At 36.2% G+C, this 22,223-nt stretch overlaps 1 pseudogene; it reads right to left on the bottom strand.

Moving 5' to 3' along the window:
* Window positions 1-9,327: 9,327 nt before the first annotated feature.
* Window positions 9,328-20,577, bottom strand: LOC135693390 (uncharacterized; annotated as a pseudogene).
* Window positions 20,578-22,223: the final 1,646 nt, after the last annotated feature.

The following is a 22,223-nucleotide window of genomic DNA, read 5'->3' as shown; positions in this document are numbered from 1 at the left end:
AAGCAGCCATCCACTTTGTATCGACACTACCGGATCGCTGGTACGTGATATTAAAGGATTTAAAAAAATACTTTATTACACGGCAGTAGTGAAACATCCCTACAATAACTGTCCTCAACTGCCAATTGCAGAATATGTAACAACCAACCAGGATCAGTTTTCGATAAGAGAATTCTTAAATGGTCTTTGTGAAATGGAAAGCCTTGAATATGGTCACAAGAACTCTAAGTAACCTTCTCTTATTTTTTTAGATTATAGCATTGCCATAATCAACGCATGCCTTGCAAAAATTTGTCACCAGGCAATGACAGAATACCTTGACTGTACCTTTAGACTAATAGACAGCACAGCTACTCCAAATGATGTCAATAAGACAATTTTGCATGTTTGTTCATTTTATATGATGCGCTGAAATAGAATATATGCATTGAAAAGCAGTGGTACTGGAGATCATGTTAAGAGTCGGGTTCACTTCCCTATGGGATTATTTAGCCAGCTCATTAATTGCGCTTCTCTTGCAGACGCAACAGCCATTGTCAGGGATGGTTTTGTTGTTCTGAAATCTAAGTATGCCAGTAAGGAAATAAAGAGTCGCTCCAGCGTTTAGAGCAGAGCATAAATACATTTGATCAAATTATTGAAGACAAAGTTAACCTAGATAGCGAAGAGAAGTTTGAAGAATATAAGTTCAATGGTGTAAGTCAGGTAGATTTCGATAACAATTAACAGACATCCCAGCCTTACAGATACTGGAAGAAAGTTACTGAGAGCACTTTAAAAAGTAGTAATAAAGTTTCTTTGGAAGAAAAACGGTATTACATGCCAATATACTGTAAATGGGTTGATAGTAAGCTTCCCCAGAAAGCTCTCTGGAGTAATTTATGCTTAGGAGACCTAACGCGTTTCAATCCAGAATACAAAAAGGAAACTCCCTACAGTAACTACAAACTCTGTAGCTGAGCAAGAAACACAGAAACTGTGCCCTTGATAAGAATAAGAAACCATCTCAGTTTAAATGGGTGCGTATATTGACCATGTGTTTTGGTGGGTCAAAATTTAAACAAATGCACAAAATGTCAACCGTAAAATATCTATATTATACGAATAAGGCCGTGGTAGATGATATAATGTTGGCCTTGTCAACGGGAATAAATGAAGCTAGCATAGCTTCTGAGCCCCAGAATAAACCTACCTTAAGGAGTTCCTACACTCATGTGCGGGCGTCAGAACGCGTTGTCCTAGGGAAACAAACAAAATTAGATTTTAGAGGATCCGACACAGAACATTATCCTGACAGTGAGCTAGGTAAGGGATCCCCAAAAGAGAGTAATACCAAGATTTTCTATCATGAAGAAGAAGCATTAGTTTCTTCTGAATTAGATGTTTCACTGCAGTTTACACAGAAAAAACTGCACAATTCCACACGTTAAGTGATAGCTCTTCTGCGAAACCAAATTCAATTAATGAAAGCAGTTTAGAATCACCCCAAGACAAGTTATCTCAAGACAGTGGTAAAGTGTCTAGAAACCGCACTTTTGAATCCATTGACAATTGAAAACATGGTAAAATCAGTATCATTCTTGGAGAGGCTGTGTCTGTCTCTGCACGCAGGGTTTTAAAAGCCACATACGACAGTGACGATGAAACACAAATAAACAGCCTTGAACGTCAAACAATTAAATAATTTCAACCTGAACAACACTGTGGTAGCCGATTGTTCGTCTGACAGCAATCAGTCTTCTGATGATAATCCTTCTGATGATAATCCTTATTCTAAGAACCTAACAAAAGCTTTATCGCACTCCAAATATGGTTTGAAGGACAAAAAAGCTTCTTTTAAACACAAAAATGTAACTGTTCCTCTACAAAATAATTGGCAGTCAGCTTTTTTTGAAAAATTGATCAAACAAAGCATCAAAAATTGCTTGAGGCTTTCAGCAGAGGCAAAGGATTTACTGCGAGCTGTCATTTCAAAAGCTAACAAATTTTGTGTTTTAAAATTAGGATACCAACATGTTCAAAAGCTTGGCTCACGAAAGCATTCGTCTAATTTTTTAATGGGCAAAGCACAATTTTGCATGAAAGCATGCAACTTTCAAAATAACATACAATATATCTACTTTAACCACAAGAAGCATACACCTGAAGCTTAGTGGACAGGTATATTATAGTAAGACTTCAATGGCAGCCACTCGTATTACTAGTCAAAGGAGAGAGCAATTAAGTACTTTGTTTAAAACATCAAGGAAACTTTTGCCTTCCGAAAAGCATAGCAAAGATTTAGAAAATATGGATCTCGATGCTTTTGCTGCAGGCAACACAACAGAGGCAAGTAAAAGCCACATTGCATATCAACAGCTAGAGGCTAAGGCTAGGAAAGAAGCAATCCCAATTATAGCCAATGATATTGGGAAACTTCAGAAAGAACTAAAGCTTTCAGATCAATGATATATAAGCAACAAAGTCGCTAGATGTCAAACTCTATTGTTCTCGAGTGAGGCAAAATCACTCATGCGGTAAAAGGGCAAAAAGTAGCTTCTGCGTAAGAGCTTAGTACGAGAAATTTCAAAGCAGGCAAACAAAAACCAAAATTTAATAAAATTGATTTATTTTCGTAAGGTAACTTATATTTTGTCAGCTTACTGTATGCACGAAGGTTTTAAGCCATAATTTGTGTTTGTAAACAGGCTTGAACATTTTTAAATATTTTTTTCATCATGGGGTTTGTAAGGGCACTCTGGCCTAGGCAATATTTATATTTTCAGGAAGATCGTTTTCGGGCTTGTTCACGAAAACGTAGCGCACATGAACATATATTTTGTTTATTTTTTATCCTAACATACAGGCACTATAGTTAAAGGGGATTTGAGAAGCTTAGCAATTTAAAAAATTGGCAATCTTCAATTCTGGTTCAGCCCCCTTTCTACTACGTTTCTCTCTGAGCTGCTCATGAACATTAGTGGGAGGAATTAACAAGAAAAAGAAAATTTTACATGGAGGGATTGCAGAGCTAGGAACGGTAGCAAAAATTTTCAAAACTTACTGTTAATCAGGCAAAAAACGCAAAAATTTGTTGAAACTCAATAGACCAGCATCCCCAATATTTTTTGCTGGTCAGTATGCTTACAAATGTTTTGGGATAAACCTATTGCTGTCGACACAATACCTTTACCCGTGGGGGTATTCAAGTGTGGGTTATTCGAGGGAGGGGGGTTATTCGAGGGGGGCTTATTTAAAGTGGGGGCAAATTTGAAATGGAGGAGCTTATTTGAAGTGGGGGCATATTCGAGGACTTGAGTTATGCCCATATACAACTACTCAAAATTCCTTCCACACAATACATTGGTTTTATATTAAAAAACCGGTATTGCATACCAAGGAAAAAACATATCCTTGGAAATTTTACAAATGCAAGTGTATGAAACTTCTTGTCACAGATCCAAAAACATGTTTATATAAGGGTCATTTCTTCTAACTTTATTTTAGAAAATGGTTCAATCTTGCTCAGCTTACGGTTGTACAAAGCGTGCTTCTAAAGATTCACAGGTCTCTTTCCATCGATTTCCACTTAATGACAAAGACCTTTGCAGAAAATGGGTTTCTGCAATGAGACGTGTTGACTTCCAGCCCACCTCAAGCAGCACTCTATGCAGCGCACACTTTCTTCCAAAAGATTTGAATCACTTTCTTCCAGCAAAGAAGCAAAAACTTAAGGAAACTGCAGTGCCATCTCTATTTTCTTTTCCAAAATACTTAAATAAATTGAAGCATAAAAGAAAGTCACCTCTGAAGCGCAAAGCTGACATAAATGAAGAGCTAACAACCCTGCCAAAAGAAAACAAGATTTGATTCTCTCAAGGAAGTTTCCCCAAGAAAGAAAAAATTGTTGAGAAGGATCAAAACTTTGAAACAAAAAGTCAGGCGCAAGGTGTCAAAAATAAATTCCTTGAAAGCTGCTCTTGATCATCTTGAAAAAGAAAAGCTACTGGCTTCTGATGCTGCTAATATTATCAGGCAAAATTTTTCTGGATTGAAAAGTGAATTATTTCAGTCAGAGCTAAGTAACCAGAACTGTGTCTCGAAAGGGCATCGCTATTTTGATGAAATAAAAAAGTTTGCTCTTACCCTTCACTTTTACTCTCCACGTGCCTATGACTATATGCGTAACCTGTTTTCGTTACCATGCCCAAGTTCATTGTCACATTGGACATCAAGTGTAAATTGTGAGCCAGGATTCTTCAAAGATGTCTTTGAATATTTGCAAGAAAAGGCCAAGGATGATGAGTCATATAGAGACTGTGCTTTGATATTTGATGTTATGTATATCAAATCTTGTGTTATTTATAACAAGAGTACTGGAAATTATGAAGGTTTTGCAGATTTTGGTCCAGATATCCTTGCTTTTGATACAGATGATGTTGCCAAGGAAGCTCTTGTATTCATGCTAGTTGGTTTGAAAGGCCATTGGAAATGTCCAATTGGATATGTTTTATATAATGGAATCAATGCAACAATTTTAAGTTCTCTGGTTAATAAAGCATTGGAGTTTTTGTCTTTGTATTGCCTCAACATCCATACAGTCACATGTGATGGCACTGCCACAAACTTTGATGCCATGAAATTTAGGTTGCACATTGATGCACAAAGTTGGATAATAGGGATAGATCCTTTTCTTGTGATTTCTTTGACCATAAATTGTTTTTTGTTGCTGATGCGTGTCATATGCTGAAGCTTGCACACAATGTCCTAGCAGATGTTTAAGTTTTTGTTGATAATGAGGGAAGGCAGATTAAGTGGGACTATATTAAATCATTGCACAAATACAGGAAGAAGAAGGCCTCAAGTTTGGTTATAAACTTGCAAAAAGTCACAAAGAATTACAAAGGCATAAAATGAATGTTAAGGTTGCTGCCCAGACATTAAGTTCCTCGGTTGCAGATGCTTTAGAATACCTGATGTTGGCTGGCCATCCTGATTTTGCAAATGCAGATGGTATAATAAATTTCATAAGAACACTGGACAGGCTTTTTGATCTTATGAACTCCAGAAGTCTCTTTGGGAAAGGTTACAAAAAACCCCTCTTTCTCCATGACATGAAAATGTGGCAAAAAGTTATTGAAAAAGTCGATAAATTATCTTCTACAACTTAAAGTTTCAACTGGTCAACGTCTTTTACCACACAGGACAAAGGTATTTGTCCTTGGAATGATTGTAACTGCAAAAAGCATTTGCCAATTATCTGAACTTCTTCTCACAAGATCTGAAAATCCATTCAAGTACATTTTAACATACAAGCTGTCCCAGGATCATCTTGAACTTCTGTTTGCATGCATTTGTGGAAAAAATGGATTTAATAGCAACCCAGATATTGTACAATTTAAGTCAAGCCTTAGAAAAATTTTACTGAGAAATTCCATCATTGGTTCAAGTAATGCCAACTGTCTTGCATTTGAAAAGTGTTCAGCTGGCACTATCTTCTCATTAAAGTGGAATAAGAGAAGTTCACCCCTAAATGAAAGAGCAGAGCTAACAGATGACGACAAGTACCATGCTTTGGCATGCCTGTCACATGTCTGACTATAAAGATGCCATTCTTGGATACATCGCTGGGTTTATAGTGAAAAAATTTTTGAACAAAATCAGCTGCCCTGAATGTGCAAGAGCTCTCTATTTCGATCTGAATGGAAATGATCACAGCTATTATAAACGTCACAGTATAAGCTATTATATTGATAAACGTCAAGAATCGTGGTGGCCTCATCTTTCCATCCAAGGGTGTCCATGACATCATTTGTGTTGCGATTCAGCGCTATTGAACATGAAAAAAGGCTCAACAATTCCACAACAGACATAAGACAAAAAGAAAAATCTGAGAAAATTTTGAACGAGCCTAAAAGTTCTAAACCGTCATTGAAAAATGAGAGCACTCAAAGCAAGTAAAGCTATCCGTTCTACAAACAAAACGCTTTCAAATCTCTTTCCCATAAAGACAAGAAAAGCATGTTGAATTTACGGAAAAAGATTGATAATGGGTGTAATTCTTTATTACCAGACGACAGGAAAAAGTATAATTAATCTGCTAGAGGCAAAAGGAAACAATGCATTGTGCGTAGGCAGGAGGAAGTAGACATTGGTACTCTCTAAGGGAATATGTATACCAAGAAATTTGGGCAATAATGAAAATTTGACAAACAAATTTCCAGAAAGATTGACAGCTGCTATTAACTGTGATTTAAGATTGGTTTGGTTTCAGACGCCGCATTCCTGCCGAAGCGAATTAGAAGAAATTTGTGATTAATCTTGATTTTGAATGACTGAAGAGTGATTAAATTACAACACGCATGCGTGTATACTTGTGGTGCCAAAATTCCATTAGTTTCCTTGTTGGTTGAAATGGCTCCCATCGTTTTTGCGTGGAAATCAAGAATTAGAGGATAGCGACAGCCCATCAGATCAAAGTTACCCAGAAGGCCAAATAGTTACAGAAAATCATGCTTTTATTCACCTCCTCAATGTTATGGGGGAAATTTTTAGCAACAAAATTTCCTCAAAGGTGCTCTACAATGATGCAAGAAACTTCGTTTACAATCATGCAAACAGTGGATGTACCTAAACCCGTAAGTTCAGCAATAATATGCAGATAGTCTCCTCTTGAAAGTCTGTAAAGACAAACAGCCAGACGTGATTCTCTGCAGAAGTTTCTTTCTCCAAACCATCTTTAATTTCGCCAAGAATAAATGCGAAAGTGGCCTTTGTTGCTCTGAATTTTTTTTTGAAACGTGTATCACCAGAACAACTCCAAATATTCTCCCACCATCCATGGATCCTCTGTTGTCTCCTGCATGTTCGAAGTAAAGGCCTATAGAGATTCTGATTGTTTGTCATCAACAATATTATTTGGAACCACATCATTGATAGTAACTGCCGTCGACGCAAAATAGTCAGAAAAAAATGTTTCAACTTCTTTCGACTAGTACGCTTTCTCCGACTTTTAGCACTCATGTTGTTTGTGAGGGCAAAAAGAATTTCTATGAATTTGTTTGTTGGCGCCATTTTGGCCATTTTTGTTGTCAGGAAGAATAACGTACAGAAGCGCTGCGCAGGACATCAATCGCGTGATCTGGGACCACATTAAATGCGACGATTTTAATTCGGCATCTGAAACAAATCCTAATTTCGGAGAATAATTGCCCCACTACTGCCGCCTTTAATTGTATTAAATTCGCTGTGGCAGAAATGCGGCGTATGAGATAATCATCTCCCATTTTCATTTTTGCGATTTCAAGTCCTTCAATATCATCTTCACTCTCCTTGTCACTACTATACCAGTCGCTCAAATGCTCTGTCATTGTACCCTCTATTGAATTTTTTTTTCTGCTTCCCTACCTTCATCTCCACACATAGGCTCTATTCCACTTAGTTCTCCTTTTTCTGTCTCCAAATCTATGATCTCATTTCTGCCTTCCAAAGATGTTGAAGGTCTATAAGCAATAATATTCAATCAGGAACAACCAAATGTATACAATTACAAACATATCCAACCCTTTCAATAAGAATCTTATTAGCAAAACAAGCACCATAGACAAGTATACCATCTTAAATAAAAACACATACTTTATAGATACATGAACAACAAATAAAAATGTACCTTTATAGAGAACTTTGAACCAATAAACTGCCAGAAAGCAGAATATATGATAAGTTAACTATTTCATGATGCTTTGATTCTTGCCCCTCTTGAATGCAGGGTTCCCCGATCTCTTGTACATTGCTATCTTATCCTGCAGTCTGGCCTTCTAAATATATATGACACTATAGATACCACTACTGTGCGTGGTCGTGACATCCCCCTTGGCAGCAAGAGCGTCTTCATCGTCAACTGAGCGTGAAATCAGCATAATCGATGTCCAGTTCTATCCAAGAGAACTTTGCGGTAAGAACCCATTTAATTCTATTCCAAAGACTAAAATAAGCTCAAGGATTCTCGATTGATTTTTAATCTTTTGTTCTGGTAGGTTTTCGCTTGAATTATCGTTCATTTTGTTTTATTTAAAGAAGAATCATCCACCGTACAAAATAGCCTGCGAGCAAGTAAATGCTGAGAGACAACATCAGACGCTTGTAGCCCTAAAACATTTAATATCATAAATAGATTTGCACACACAATGTAACATTTTGGTTTAGTTTAAGAATACATCTTTTATGCTAATATCATTGAAGCGCATGTAGAAACACAGCCCTTTTTATGTAGCATATAGAAAACCCGCCTGTGAGATCTCAAATAAAATTTATGTTGGAAAATATAATTGTTGATCCTCGTGTGAATTCTCATTAAACTATTTGACACATTACTCATCTCTAATTTGAGCTTGCCAAAGTGTTTTCATTTAGCATTTATTTTTATACGCAATGAAAAGTGCAGGCTACAGCCATGCAGCAACATTAAGCTATCAAATTAACATCTGAAAATCCTGTGCAAATCAAGCATCTATTTGGTTTATGTAAAATAATTGAATGCATGGATGGAGATCTTTTGAATATTTTGATATAGCCCTGCAGCAATATATACTGCATTTAAAATATGTCTCTGAAGTAATTTTCTTTTGTTAAACCATTCACAGAAAAGTTGAAAATTCCATAGTGGCTTTTTTCATGCCTCATCAGTGTGTTTACACAAGCACTACGTTGCTTTGACTTGAAAAATTATCTACTGTACAGGCAAAAAATGATTTGGACTAAGGAGCACAACATATTGTTGTGCAGAGAAGTGTTGGTGGTGGAACCAAACAAATTTAAGTTGGGACATTGACATTGATATTGGGTCATTGTTGGGACACAGTGGCTAAAAATTTAAATGGTCCTGCCCACCCATCCTTTATGGTGGATAAGAGGGCTGTTCGAGACCACTTTCTCAAACTAATTAGAGACTTTGAGAGGAAGATGACAAAGGAGCAAAGGGCTAGTGGCATTGCTACAGAAATGTCTGAATTAGATGAGGCTGTAGAGACAATAATTGGGAGGATGGAGGGAGCAGAAGAGGAAATTGTCCAGACTGATAAGAAAAGAAGTAAGGAAGTTGAGAGAGAGAGAAGCTGCAGAGAATATCAGGAAGAGAGCAATGGAGACTGTCGGAGAAAGCAGAGAAAGGGATGTATCTGAAGGTGGTGTTAAGAAAAAAACAGAGGAAAATAAAACTGGAATGGAAAGCAATGGATTATTTGAAAGGAAGGCATGATTAGGAGGTTGATATACAGGAACTGGAGTTAGAGCTTAAAGAGAGGGAATTGCGTTTTAGGGAAACAGCCCATCAACAAAATTATGAAATAAAAAAGCGAGAGTTACAACTTGAAGAAAGGGAAGGAGAAGACAGGAGAAAAGAGATGGAGAGCATTGTAGAGCGTGAAAAAAATTAACGAGTTTGCTTCAGCAGCAGCAATTACTTCTCAATCAAATTTTTCAGGAAAATCTGCATATACTTGATTTGCTGAAAAAATTGACTGAAAAGTAGGAACAAATCAATTTTAGGTTGTCATTACTTGAAGAAAATCAACTTCTGAAGAGTTAAAAAATTTATTTGCACACGTGCAACCTTTATAATGGGATTTTCAAACTCCCTTTTGTAGTGGGTCTTTCTTGGTAGCTGTAAAAAAATTCCAGTTTTCATAAAGAATCTGGTAAACTTCTGAACACTGTTGTTTCAAACTCTCAATCTTGGTAAAATTTTGTCAATAATGTTTAGTGTAGTTTAGATTTTCAATTCTTTTCAAAAAATTTTCTTTGACACAGCTTTTTGCCATTTGTAACAAGAATCAAGTGAAAGGAAAAAACTCTTAAATGTCATGTTTCCGTAAAGCATTTTTTCAATTGTTTAACTCTTTTATGGTGTACCAATTTCAAATATGGTCCTTGAGTAAAAATATTGGAAAACATTACTTTTTGAACTTAATGATTTTCCTTTTGCTTTTGTTTCATGTAAATATGTTTAATTTATATCTAAATTCTATTAGATATAGTAGTAGAAACTTTATTTTCTATTTTTGTATAATAGGCTACCTGGTAAACCAGCCCCTTAAGAGGAGGCTACGGGTAAAAATGATCAAATTAAACAAGACTTATGGCAGTAGCAGGAATTATGGACGTGTTTGGAGCTTGAGCCCCCTTCAGTTGATATTTCTGTTGGTTAATTTCAGCTTTTAAACCCTTCTCGAGATATTCTATGAAGTGTGTTTTCTTGTTGGAAAATTATAGGCCTGAGCCAATCCTTGAATTTTGTAAATTTTTATGGCAATTAACATTCTGCTTCAACTTAGTTTACCTCTTCTATGTGCTTATTAGGCCTCATTAACCTAAATAATGTTATTTCATAATATGGAAGTTTATACCTAATTAATTTTTGTTTTCTTGATTGTAATTGGGTTTGTTGAAGTATGTTTTTGCATTATATGTTCTCAAAATTTGAAAAGCTTCAGTTATATCATTGTTTTCAATGCGTATCATGTGTGTATGGGTCTTGGTAACTTTGGTGGCTTTTAAACAACCGTTTCTGATGTAATGGAAAGATGTGATTGGTTCCTCTCCTCTGCCAGAATCTTGATGGAATTTGAAAAATCAACCTTACCTGAAATATTCATCAATATTAGGAGGATTCACATTGAAGAATGCTGATGTTGTGGAGCCATATAAACAAGTCAGGGCATTTCTTAAAAGTGCACAAAGGATGTAGATTTTCTCAACAGCACTCATCCCAGTTTTAAGGTTTTTCTTAAAATCTATAAACTTAAAATAGTGTGCAATTTCCCCAAAAACCCATTCAACAGCAACCCGAACCCTTCTTGTTGAGGTATTAAAGGCTTGTTCATGTTCTGTTAAAGGTCCCCTTCTTATGATAGGACATTGCAGGTGAACCCTGTTTGGGTAGGCAGGGTCACCATAGATGCAAAGGGGCTGCCAATCTTCAGAGAAAGAGTGCTTTTAAGTTGGCCTCATAACCCTGACATAGCAAGCATACCACAAGCATAGCAAGTGTCCTTCAACAGGCCCAAAAAGATTCGCAATAAGGCCATTCGGAGCCACAACTGATTGAAACTTCAATGCATGGACTCTTTTGTGCCCATTGTAAACGGTCCTTTGATTTCTAGTTGATCGACATATTGGCCTGACAGTGCCGTCTACAAAACCCCAGCAATTTTCCAGGGCTGCCCCCTTTGCATGGATGGCATCTGCATACAATTTAAGATTTGCTGGGGATAGGTAAGGTTGATTGATGTCCCGTAGAAGATGTGCGAAGTTGTTGTAAATAGTGTTCACAACAGTGTTAAACATTGTGCACAGCTGCGGGACGGGCCTGCCAAATCTCGGAATCATATCGCAGTATCTGCACGGATATGCAAGTCTTTTCAGACAGATGCATAGAGCCTCAACTGCATACACCTTCCAGCCATTGTAACACCGTATAACCTCAGGGATTTGCAGTGTGTTTACTAGGCCTTATATATCATTTTTGGCGAATCTGAATTCCACCAAACATTCATCTTAGCGCATTTGCTCGAGGTCAAATTTATGATACTGCCAATATGGCAAATTACCATGTGAATTTCTTCGACAATTTAGATCATACAAGTGTATGAATTCTTCATCGTCGATATCTCCTAAAAAATGGATATCTCCTAAAACTTTTCATTCCTTTTATAACTTCACAAGCAAGTGCTTGAGTCGACGCTTGGTATCTTTTTTCTTCTCAGGCTTCAACGGTGGAAGCCATGATTACATTAACAATTATTGGCCTTGTCATTTAGGCACTATCGTAGTGTAGAATACATGAAAAACCTTGAATGAACTTTATATTTCGTATTGTACACATGATACTTGAATAAAACTGAAAATGCAGGAATATACAGAAAGAATGCTATTACAAACCTGGCAGCCTTATCTTTATATGCACTGATCAAAGCCAAAGCAAATCATTATCGGTATGGAAACCAAGCTCTTCTCCAAGGTCTCACTAAAATTCAAAAGTCGTCTCTAGCAAAGCAACCTTTTTGAAAGTCTCCCCTCTGAGACAGTGAAAGACCTGAAGTTATACATCATGACTTTCCATATGTTGTTGCTGTCGTTAAATCAACCAACTAATGATGAGATTGTCCATTGATGATGAGTCATGTCTTGGACGTGATCTTAGACATTGTTATACTTTCATAATTACTTTGTCAAGACTTTCATAATTACAGTTAGATGGTACTCAAATCAACAAGTCATTCACTTTTTAAAAAAAATTGAAAGAACCTTTTAAAAAATCATTTCTTTGGTTCAGTACTCATCAGTTCAGTGTTCAAAGCCATGAAAGTAAGACCACGTTTCATAAATGTTTCTAAAGCTATATTTGAAAGCATTTCTGAATCAGTAGGTATTTGCCAAAAAAAATCAGTGTTTGAAAAATATATTTTATGTATATGTATATAAATAAATAACAAATGAAATCATTAAAGGAAGGAGTTCTGCCAAGATTTAATCTTGCTGTAAAAGCATTGTTATCAAAAGAGCCAGTTAAATAACAAAGCACACCAATTTTGAAGAGAGAAGTGGCATCCACACATTCAAATGCCTAGGATGGGACCACACCCTGCTATAAAGATTTTAATAATTTTTTAAATAGAGTCAGAGAACTCAAAATTGAATTAAAGATCAATGAAACGGAGGAAGGGTGTATTTTATCAAGATTTGACTTGAATTACGTAACTCCTAAGTATGAGTTATTTGTTGACCAGACTATGGCATTTACTTTGTGTGTTTATGGGTTGCTGCTGCCAGACAGCTGTAGATTCATCTGTCAATATGAGGAGCAAATGAAAAACATCTTCTTTTCTCAGCTTTTCAGAGAGCTTGACAGCTTTTATTTATGAAAAGGGCTAAGTGCAAAAAATTTTTTCAAAATTTCCAGTAGTGACAAATTCATGTGATTGAAAAAAAGTTGGGTTTCATGGAGAGGCTTCAAAAGTTTCCAGATCAGAAGGAGTTTTTAAGAGTACATGACTGTGAAATCTTGCTGAGAAATGGATGCTTGTGTTCAGCTTGTGAAGAAAGAGAGAGAAATGAAACCCAACTGTTCCCGAGGAGGGCCAAAAATGAGGATCTGCCTGCTAGGCACAAAGCCCCACTGTCAGCAACATCTCCTTGAAGGATTCTTTTAGCACTCAAAGAAGCCAGATTGGAATGTAAACAGCTCAAGAAAGAAGTACAACAGATGCAGATGGAAATCAAAAACTGCTCCAAAGATGTGACACCATAACCGAGCAATGGCTTCAAAGAACTTTTCCAAAAATGTGACAAAAGAACAATCCCTGACTTCATGAAGCTATTCTGGGAAGAGCAGCAAAAATACTTGCAACAATATCCAAGCCAAGTGAGGTATCACCCCATGATAATCAAATTTTAACTTTCAAGTGAAATTGTCATCTGCTTATGGGGAACTGTGCCTCAATGAAAAAACTGGTGGTGGTATTTTGGTACTCCCAAGTCTCAAACCATTGAGAGACTATCGAAACTATTAAGTTTAATGCTCAAGTTATTGATGATCTAAAACAAAAGATAATGTTTTTCTAACCCTGAAAGGTACATTTTGATATGTTTTGACGAATGAAAGTGCGGAAAGATCTTGTCTGGGATAAGAACACTGGTGAGCTAGTTGGATTTTATGGATTTGTGGAAAAGACATGCAACATTTTGTAGAAATTAACAAACTGGAGCGCTGGGTGGAAATGGTATTAATCCAACTCCTAAGTTAATTTTCCTTTTCCAATTTTTTTTACTCCAGATTGGTTGTATAGCCTTTAGGAGTTAACAATTGAAGATTGAAGATTGAAGACAGCCTGTAACAATTTGTATCACTCTGGGCATGGCAGATCAACATGATTTTTGTGGAACAATGGTTGTCATCTTTTATGGAGTCATATTCTATATTCTATGAGGACCTGGATTGTGGTCTTAAGCTTATGCCAAAGCTGACAAATGACCATATAAATCTCAAATCATATTCAACAATGCGTGTGCATCTAGCTGTTCAGATCCTAAGCACCACAGTTGCAAACATTTTTAAGGCATATAGAATCGTCGTTTCTAAAAGACTGAACACTCCAAGAACAGGCTGAACACCCCAAGAACACCCCAAGAACACCCTAAGAACAAGCCATTAAGCCGCTGAACACCCTTTAAAACATATCAAAATCGGCATGTCATTCGAAAAATAATTTGATCAATCAATCAAAATTAATTTTGGGGCGGGAAAGGACCTGATAAGTCTAATGCTGTTGGTGTTGTTACAACCAACTGATGTTTTGCGCGCCAGAAGTGTGAACGGGGGTTTGTACACGCGGAGCAAATTCGAGTTTGACTCCCTTTGTGCATTCAAGCAAATTCCCGTTGTTTTGAAAATCTTTCACATCCTGTGACAATGTAAAAATACGACATGTCACTTGACTACCTATTGTCTTCCAAACAATTGTTCTTCCCGTCCGCTAATTTGCCCAAATGGTCACGCTATGCTAGTGCACGCTAGCTAGTTACTAGTTTACCAGTGCAAGCAGAACGAGACACAGCTCCTCTCTTGACGTCTCCAGCGGGTGCACTCGCAGGCTGGAGAGGTTTTTTATAAGGAATTTTTTGACAAATGAAACAGAAAATGCACAGTGTTGGACTTGTTAGAGGGTAGCAGCAGGACCACAGTTTGCGACTTAAAAGAGGGCTTAGGAGGGGCACATTTTTGGGGCCCGTGGTCGAATGGGGTCATGATAATCTCACTAAATCCTCGAATTGGCCCCCACCCTAGAACTACAAATTATTAATAAGCCCCCACTGCTGCCGTTAATGCTCGAATCGGACCCCTCAGTTTGCTGGTTTTTGCCATCTAAGGTTGCCTTTGGCGCTTTTTCTTAAGTACCGCAAAAATTCATACTTTTGGTAATAATTGATTAAATGCGCATAAAAAATTACTACTAAAATAAACGAAATCTTTTAATAATATCTTCTTAATGTCTTCAATAATTTTATAAGCCCCTCCCCTCGTATAAGTCGAAGAACCCACCTGGAATAAGCCCCCATACAAAAAATATCAAAAATGAATAAGCACCCATGGGGGCTAACTCGAGGATTTACGGTATGTATGTGGCAGAAATTGCGTTGGTTTTGGGGCAAACGCCCCCAAGCTTTTGCTTAGTCGTCGGTTAAGGCACAGTTTTAAGCGCTTTTATCGGAAAACTGTTTGTTTTTGTGGGTGTTGCGGTTCCTCTTACCTTCCTAGGCAACTATATATTGTAAAAATTATTAGTTACATGGACTGATATAGAAACTGTAGCTAACCTGCAAGATGAAGTTTTTCCTCCAATGGAAGTTTGACTCCAATGCACAAAGGGAGTCAAACTCGAATTTGCTCCGCGTGTACAAACCCCCGTTCACACTTCTGGCGCGCAAAACATCATTTGGTTGTAACAACACCAACAGCATTAGACTTATCAGGTCCTTTCCCGCCCCAAAATTAATTTTGATTGATTGATCAAATTATTTTTCGAATGACATGCCGATTTTGATATCTTTTAAAGGGTGTTCAGCGGCTTAATGGCTTGTTCTTAGGGTGTTCTTGGGGTGTTCTTGGGGTGTTCAGCCTGTTCTTGGAGTGTTCAGTCTTTTAGAAACGACGCATATAGAATAGCAGAGGCTAAAGGTACAGCCAAGTATTGCCAAAAACTTGATATGTTCTTTGCCTGCCTGAATGTTAGGGATACTCAGGAGCACATTGAAAAAAGGAAAGCAGCCCTACAGGAGTTTGGATGATGATAGGTTCCAATGGTTGGAGGCTGAGTTTTTGAAATGTTTTCAAGATTGGAAGAAATCAATCGAAAGGAAGATAAGACAACTTTCGAAAATTGAGAAGCTGGCTTTTTTAATTTTTAAACAAATTTCCCATCCCCCAAACTCTCAAGACCCCAATGTGTCAAGGACATGAGAGTACCTTATTAAACAACCTTCATAATTATTCAAATTACCCAACAAATAATGTTCCCAAACAATGACTGTATCATCTCAAATTCGAGAAGTTTATATCAAATTCTCCTGGCCCCTGGAAAATACTGAAAATTGTCCTTGACCAAGCATATTTGCCTGCAAAATTTAAACTATTAATGATGTTGTTGCTATTTATTCAGTTGTATTATTGCTCTAATTAAGGCATCAAATAACAATCCCTTTTAAGCCTTTTATAAGGTAAATTTTGAATATGGCACTCAAAGCTTCTTTTGAAAACATAAACTTCAGTAAAAAAAGTCAATCATTGAAAGTATAAAAAATGTTACTTGATATACATATAAAGCCAAAATACACAGGGAAAAACTAAATTCGTTTCCGTTTTAGTCACTAGGCACTCTTGACAAGCTTTTCTGCTTCATTTCTGTTCACAATGATCTTTTTTCATAACATTTTACGTTTCTTATGTTTCTCTTTTATTTCTGTGGCATAAGAATGTGATCTAACACTTAAATATAAATGAATCAGACTTTCAAAAGTATTTGTTGCTACTTCTTTGTTAACATTAAAGTCTACTCCGGCAATGTTACATAAAATATGTGCCTTCAAAGTGGTATCTTTTAAACAAATTTGAACGAGTTTATTTGCATTTATACTTTTGCAAGTACCATGTATTTCTGCTTGTCTAAAAACATTGACAGCATTGTGGTTAAACTTCCAGAACTGTCTTTCATAACGATTAATGTTTGTGCCTCATCTGTTTTTGCACTTTTCAAAATGGCTAATGTTTGCATTCCAATCTCCGTTGTTGCATTTGAGCTGCTTCGAACCTTAAAATATATTTTTCTGAAGCATTACCCAGAAAAGTGTTGCAATGCATTTATTTCCCTCTGTTTGAGAATTATCATATCAGTACTTGATGCTTCTGCCAAGTTTTCTCCAACAATTGAGTTTCCAGACAGATGTTGCTAAACATATATTTGCTAATTCTGTCAGCTACAACTTTGTTTCATCAGTGTTTAGTCCTGTTAGAGACAAATTTTGACTTGGCAATAACAAGTTTTTTTTTATTAAAAAGGTATCTAGGCCAAGATGGCCTCTGACCTAATTACAACATAAAAAGAACAATAAAAGTTAAAAGAATTACTGCTACTTTAACAACATCGTTGTGACTGTTAATAACATTAATTCTATCAGTGTTTAGTCGTTTATATTTAATTTTTCCATCTATGGTCCAAATTGACTCAATTCTAAGTTCACTCTTACGCGATATCAGAGCCTTTAACACCTGTTGCAGGCTTAACAACTGACGAGGTTTTCGGAAAGGGAAATACTTTTTGCCTTTTTCTTTACCTTCAGGACTCGTACTTTAGTTTTGTGCGTTAAACATTTAACTAAAATAGCCCTTGGCTTACCATCAGACCTCCGTCTTCCAACACGATGAACAATGTAGATTTCCTCTTTATCAACGCGTACTCCAATCTCATTCTCTAAAACACCAATCGTTTTTTCTTCCAGACTCTCATGCTCTTCTTCAGTTACACCGTGAACTCTTAATGAAGATTTTCTGCTGTATTGCTCCTGGCATAACTGCTCAAATTGAATATTTTTTATGCAATTGAATTGCCAGTCCATGGCATCCTTCAATCCATCAATATCGACAGAATTTTCCTCTTCTTTCTTCCGGATACCTGCCACTTTGTCTTGAAGATTAACAAAGTCATACTTGATATTGTCGAGCCTTTTATTGATGGCTTCTTGATTTTGCAAGATTCTGGCCTGACCCTGCTGTAGCCTGAAAAACAATTTGTGTAAATCCTCATTGCTAGTTTTCCCGGATTTCTCTAGATCGATTTTAATCAATAACTTTTTACTTTTTGCCAGATCCTTACAGTGCTTGGCCGTACTTCTTAGCCCCTAAAGGCAAACGTGAAACTCTTTGATAAAAGCCGCTCCGAAAAACACATCCACTTCAGACTGTGATCACTTCGGACAGTCATCAGAGTTTGTATCTTATAGAAGTTTGTATAGTAATTTTCAGCATTTCCTTTAAACTCTTGAAATATAGGGAGGAAGACCTTGTTGAGTTCAATGCATTTTTCTAAAGATATTTCAAAATCCTTATAACGGTGCCGAATGTCTTCTGGAAAACAATCATCCAATGAAAGTTTCTTGGCAGCTTTCCTGATGTAAGTTCGAATTTCCAATGGATGAATTTTAGGTTTCTCTGAGCATACGTCCACCTGTCTGGGTATGGGATTTTTTCCTCTAATGTGGCGCGCTAATCCTAGTATTGTTTTGTTTTTTTTATTTCACACTTGAAACAGTCAAAGTTTTCTGTCTCACTTGCAGCCTACAAATATGAAATGGTACAATAAACATTACTGTATAGAAAATTTATAAACTATATATTGTAATGTTATGTTACGTCAGGAAAATTCAAAGATAAGTAAATGATCTTCTGATAATCATCAGGGAAGGGTTGTGGTTCAAGAAAAATATTCAGTTTGTAGCCAAGAAAGGAACTTTGGGCTTTCTCAGAGTCTATGTGGGCCTGTTCCTTGGGCCATCACAGTCCGCAGTCAAGATAAACATTGACAAAAATATGAGTTACCTCTATCTTAAGCTCTTCTATTTTTTCGTCAACTCCAATACTTTCGTCTAGAATGTCTTCATCACAGAAATCCGAAAAACATTGAGATTGACACAATTCCAAAAGTTGCTGTCATCCATCCCTTAGCAAGTGCTTTGTCGATATCCACCTGGAGGTTGTTGTCGTTGTTCCCCCAACATCGAGAATGAGATAACAATACTTCAATTATTTGGTTCCAGACTAGTGTTTTTTATGGCTATGATTCAAACAACTGACCGGCCGCCTCTCTATAGGTGAATGCTTTATAGATGTACAAATTGATGTAAGTTTATCCTTTTTGTTTGCTTAACACAGTAGTTATTATAAGCAGTAGTTATCTAGTGGGCATTGGTCTTTTTTTCAGCAGTTGCATGTTTTCTCGTTGGTAGTGGTGGGATTGGTGTTGATGATTTTCTTGTTGTGCTTGTTGATGATTGTTTGCATGTTTTCCATACAGCTGTAGCTTACTTTCACGTTGTTCTTGTTGATGGAATTTTTTATTCTTGGGGAAGTGTTTGTGTATGACCTTGAGGAGGCGGGTTGCTGTATGGTGGGTTGTACCAGATTATGTTGTGCTGTCTGTTTCTTCCTTTTCGTGAAAGTGATGTGTTGTTGTTGTATTTCAGGGTGTTGGGGTATTCAAGGATAAAAGCCTTTTGGTTAATTATGAGTGTTAATTATTAAAGCTTTGTGTTTATGAAAGTTCTACTTTCTTATACTTATAATTGGCCAGAAAATTAGATTTCATTTCAATTTTGAGTACTGTTTGGATACATATTCATACATAGAAAAGATAATTTTTTTCACATTTATACTGCAATACATATTTCAATACATATTTAAATGAATTTGTTCATGATTTTTAACTGAGAAAGGAAAACTGAAATTATTATCTTGGGGTTATTCTTTCATTTTGGCTGATTTTATCCATGAAAATTACTTGTATTATAATATTAGATTTCATTTCAATCTTGAGTACTGTTTCGATTTATATTCATACATAGACAAGATAATTTGTCCACATTTATATCCGGATATGTATTTTGATACATATTTACGTGAATTTCATTATGAATTTTCAACTGAAGAGGACAAACTGAAAAATGACTTTCTTGGTTCTATTGTTTCATTTTTGACATCGAATGATGTGGCAGACATTGATGATATAACTATAAATATTTTAAGATTGTTAGATATTTCATTTTTTTCATAATGATTGTTAATAAAGGTTTCCTACAAAAAGTGTTTCGGGGGCAGGGACTGCAGTATTGTGATTCACTACAATTTTGTTTGTATGACTTTTGAACATTTATTTCTATAATATATGAAGATGAATTAAATGTGGAGTGGATGAAGAAAACATTAATTCCAGGAATGGAAGGTCAAAGAAATGACAAGGTGCTCTTTGCTGACAATGTCCGTTTTCAGTTGGCAAAGAAGTTCCATGAGAAGTGCAGAGATGAAATCAATACATTGGTGTATCTACTTCCTGCAAACCATACTGACAAAGTTCAGCCAATAGATGCTGCCATTGGTTACATTATGAAGACAAAAATTGGCGAAGCAAGGAAAGGTGGCTGGAGATTGATAAAAATCTTGACATTTGGCATGGGTAGATTTTCATTGATTAGAAATCTTTGAGTTTCTCTTTCATCCACCTTGAAATTCCAACAGTGTCATTTTGTTCCAAAACATTCTTTTTAAATCCTGGAAATGCCTGATGATTTCTTCCAGGTATAAATTCAAAAAAAATTTTTGTTATGAACTGCCTTGAAAGATCTCTTATATCACTGCTAATGTCTGGTTTTGAATGCCTACCAGATGGTTTCTTCCTTGTCAAAACTAAGCATAACTTTATTCATCTGATTACAACAATCACTAGCCCTTTGTATACTTTTTGAAGAACTTTTGCCCTGAAAGTCCTTGCAGTCCATTTTGAAAGTTTTTAAATTGTGCTCAACAGTTCTATGATTTTCTAGATTGCTATAGATTTTGCCTTGCCTGTTGTTTGTTCTATTCCAAACTTTATCATAAGTAAGTTTAAGGGGTAATAGAGAGTGCACTCGCACTAAAGTGAATAAACTGTAAAATGAAAATTTGTGCTTCTAGTTTAAAAAAGAGAAAGAGTACTTTGTATTGACGGATTATTTGAGGGCCATGACCATGTTTTCTTGCATCTACAAAGTCTTTTGCAAGTAGTCCCAGTGCCAATGCATTAAAGTTCCCCTCCACCCAAAAATTTTTATTTCATATATCAAAAGCATTGGTTTCAATTATCACAAAACTTCAGTCGGAAATTGAAAATTCAATTTCACCTGTGTGATGAATTTCAATTTCAATTCAATTTCAAGTGATGAATGTGCAACTTTCATCCACCTTAAAGAGACAAACAAAGTGCAAGCAAGAAAAGTTTTGTCTTTTGAAAAAACTAAAAAAACAGTATAATAAACTCAGAAGGATGGAGATGCGTATGTACTTACAATCTTCTTGTGGAACTCACTAAATATAAACTCAATATTTGATAAATTACTTTTTTATATCAGATATTCTGTGGCTAACCAATAAAATTTTTCAAAGAGAATCACAATGATAAAAATTAATTGAAAATTTCTAATTATAACTTCATTTAAATTGTGGGGGGGGGGGGCATTAGGAAAACAGTGGCAAAGCAAATGGCTTAGAGAAGTCAGGGTGAATGCATGGTCCTGGGTGGTTCACGTGAATCTGACATAGAAAGTGATACTTCAATTGAAGACTACGACGAGGGCGAAGAAGGTTCTGAGCTTGACGAACTCTTTGACAGTTCTGAAAATTCTGATGTAGAAGATAATAAAGAGTAAGTAATAAAGAACCATTTCTATCCGCAGCTGTGAGGGGGGGAAGGGGGACGAATTACAACTCTTATTGTTGTCAATCTCATATGTTTTTTAGGCAAAAAGATCATTCAAATGGCAACCAGAGCTGCAAAATTCATCGTTTTCCTTTCACAACTGCTGCTTCTATTCAAGACCTGCTTTTCTTGTAAGACAGACAACCCACAACTTTAAACACGCCAGTTAGGAACAATGGTTGAAGTTAAAACTGTATGCTCTAATCCGTCATTTAGTCAGGAAAATTACTAGTCCAGTCAGCCAATAGACCGGCCGGGAATACTTTGTTGTCCATGGCTACCTTGTTTGCTGGTGCTTCCATTAGCAAGATAATAACAGTTCTCAATCATTTTGAATTGGCGTGCATATCTCATTCTTCAACAAACAAAGGGTGAGTTATAACAAAATGTAAACTTTATAGATTGATTTGTTTATAATTCTTTCAAGTTGAGATAAATTAAGATCTTATTTCACATTTCTATTCGATATTCAATAGAATTGTAATTTGATGTTTGTTTATGTACTTTTGTTTCCTATTTTCTCCACTGAAAAGCAAACTATTTTTCTGATTCTTGTTTCAAAATCTTCTTGTGTTTCTAATAAATCTCACTAAATTTTAGCAGCTCATTATCATAAATCATCAAAACTGACTGCATTTCTCAGCAAATTTATCATGAAAATAAACTTCTATTTTTTGCAGACCATGCTGT

The sequence above is a fragment of the Rhopilema esculentum genome, chromosome 20 (genome assembly GCF_057945365.1).
Source record: "Rhopilema esculentum isolate cy_ngs chromosome 20, ASM5794536v1, whole genome shotgun sequence".
Classification (NCBI taxonomy): domain Eukaryota; kingdom Metazoa; phylum Cnidaria; class Scyphozoa; order Rhizostomeae; family Rhizostomatidae; genus Rhopilema; species Rhopilema esculentum.
Note: the sequence above shows the minus strand (reverse complement) of the source record. Positions and strands in the feature narration are given on the sequence as shown.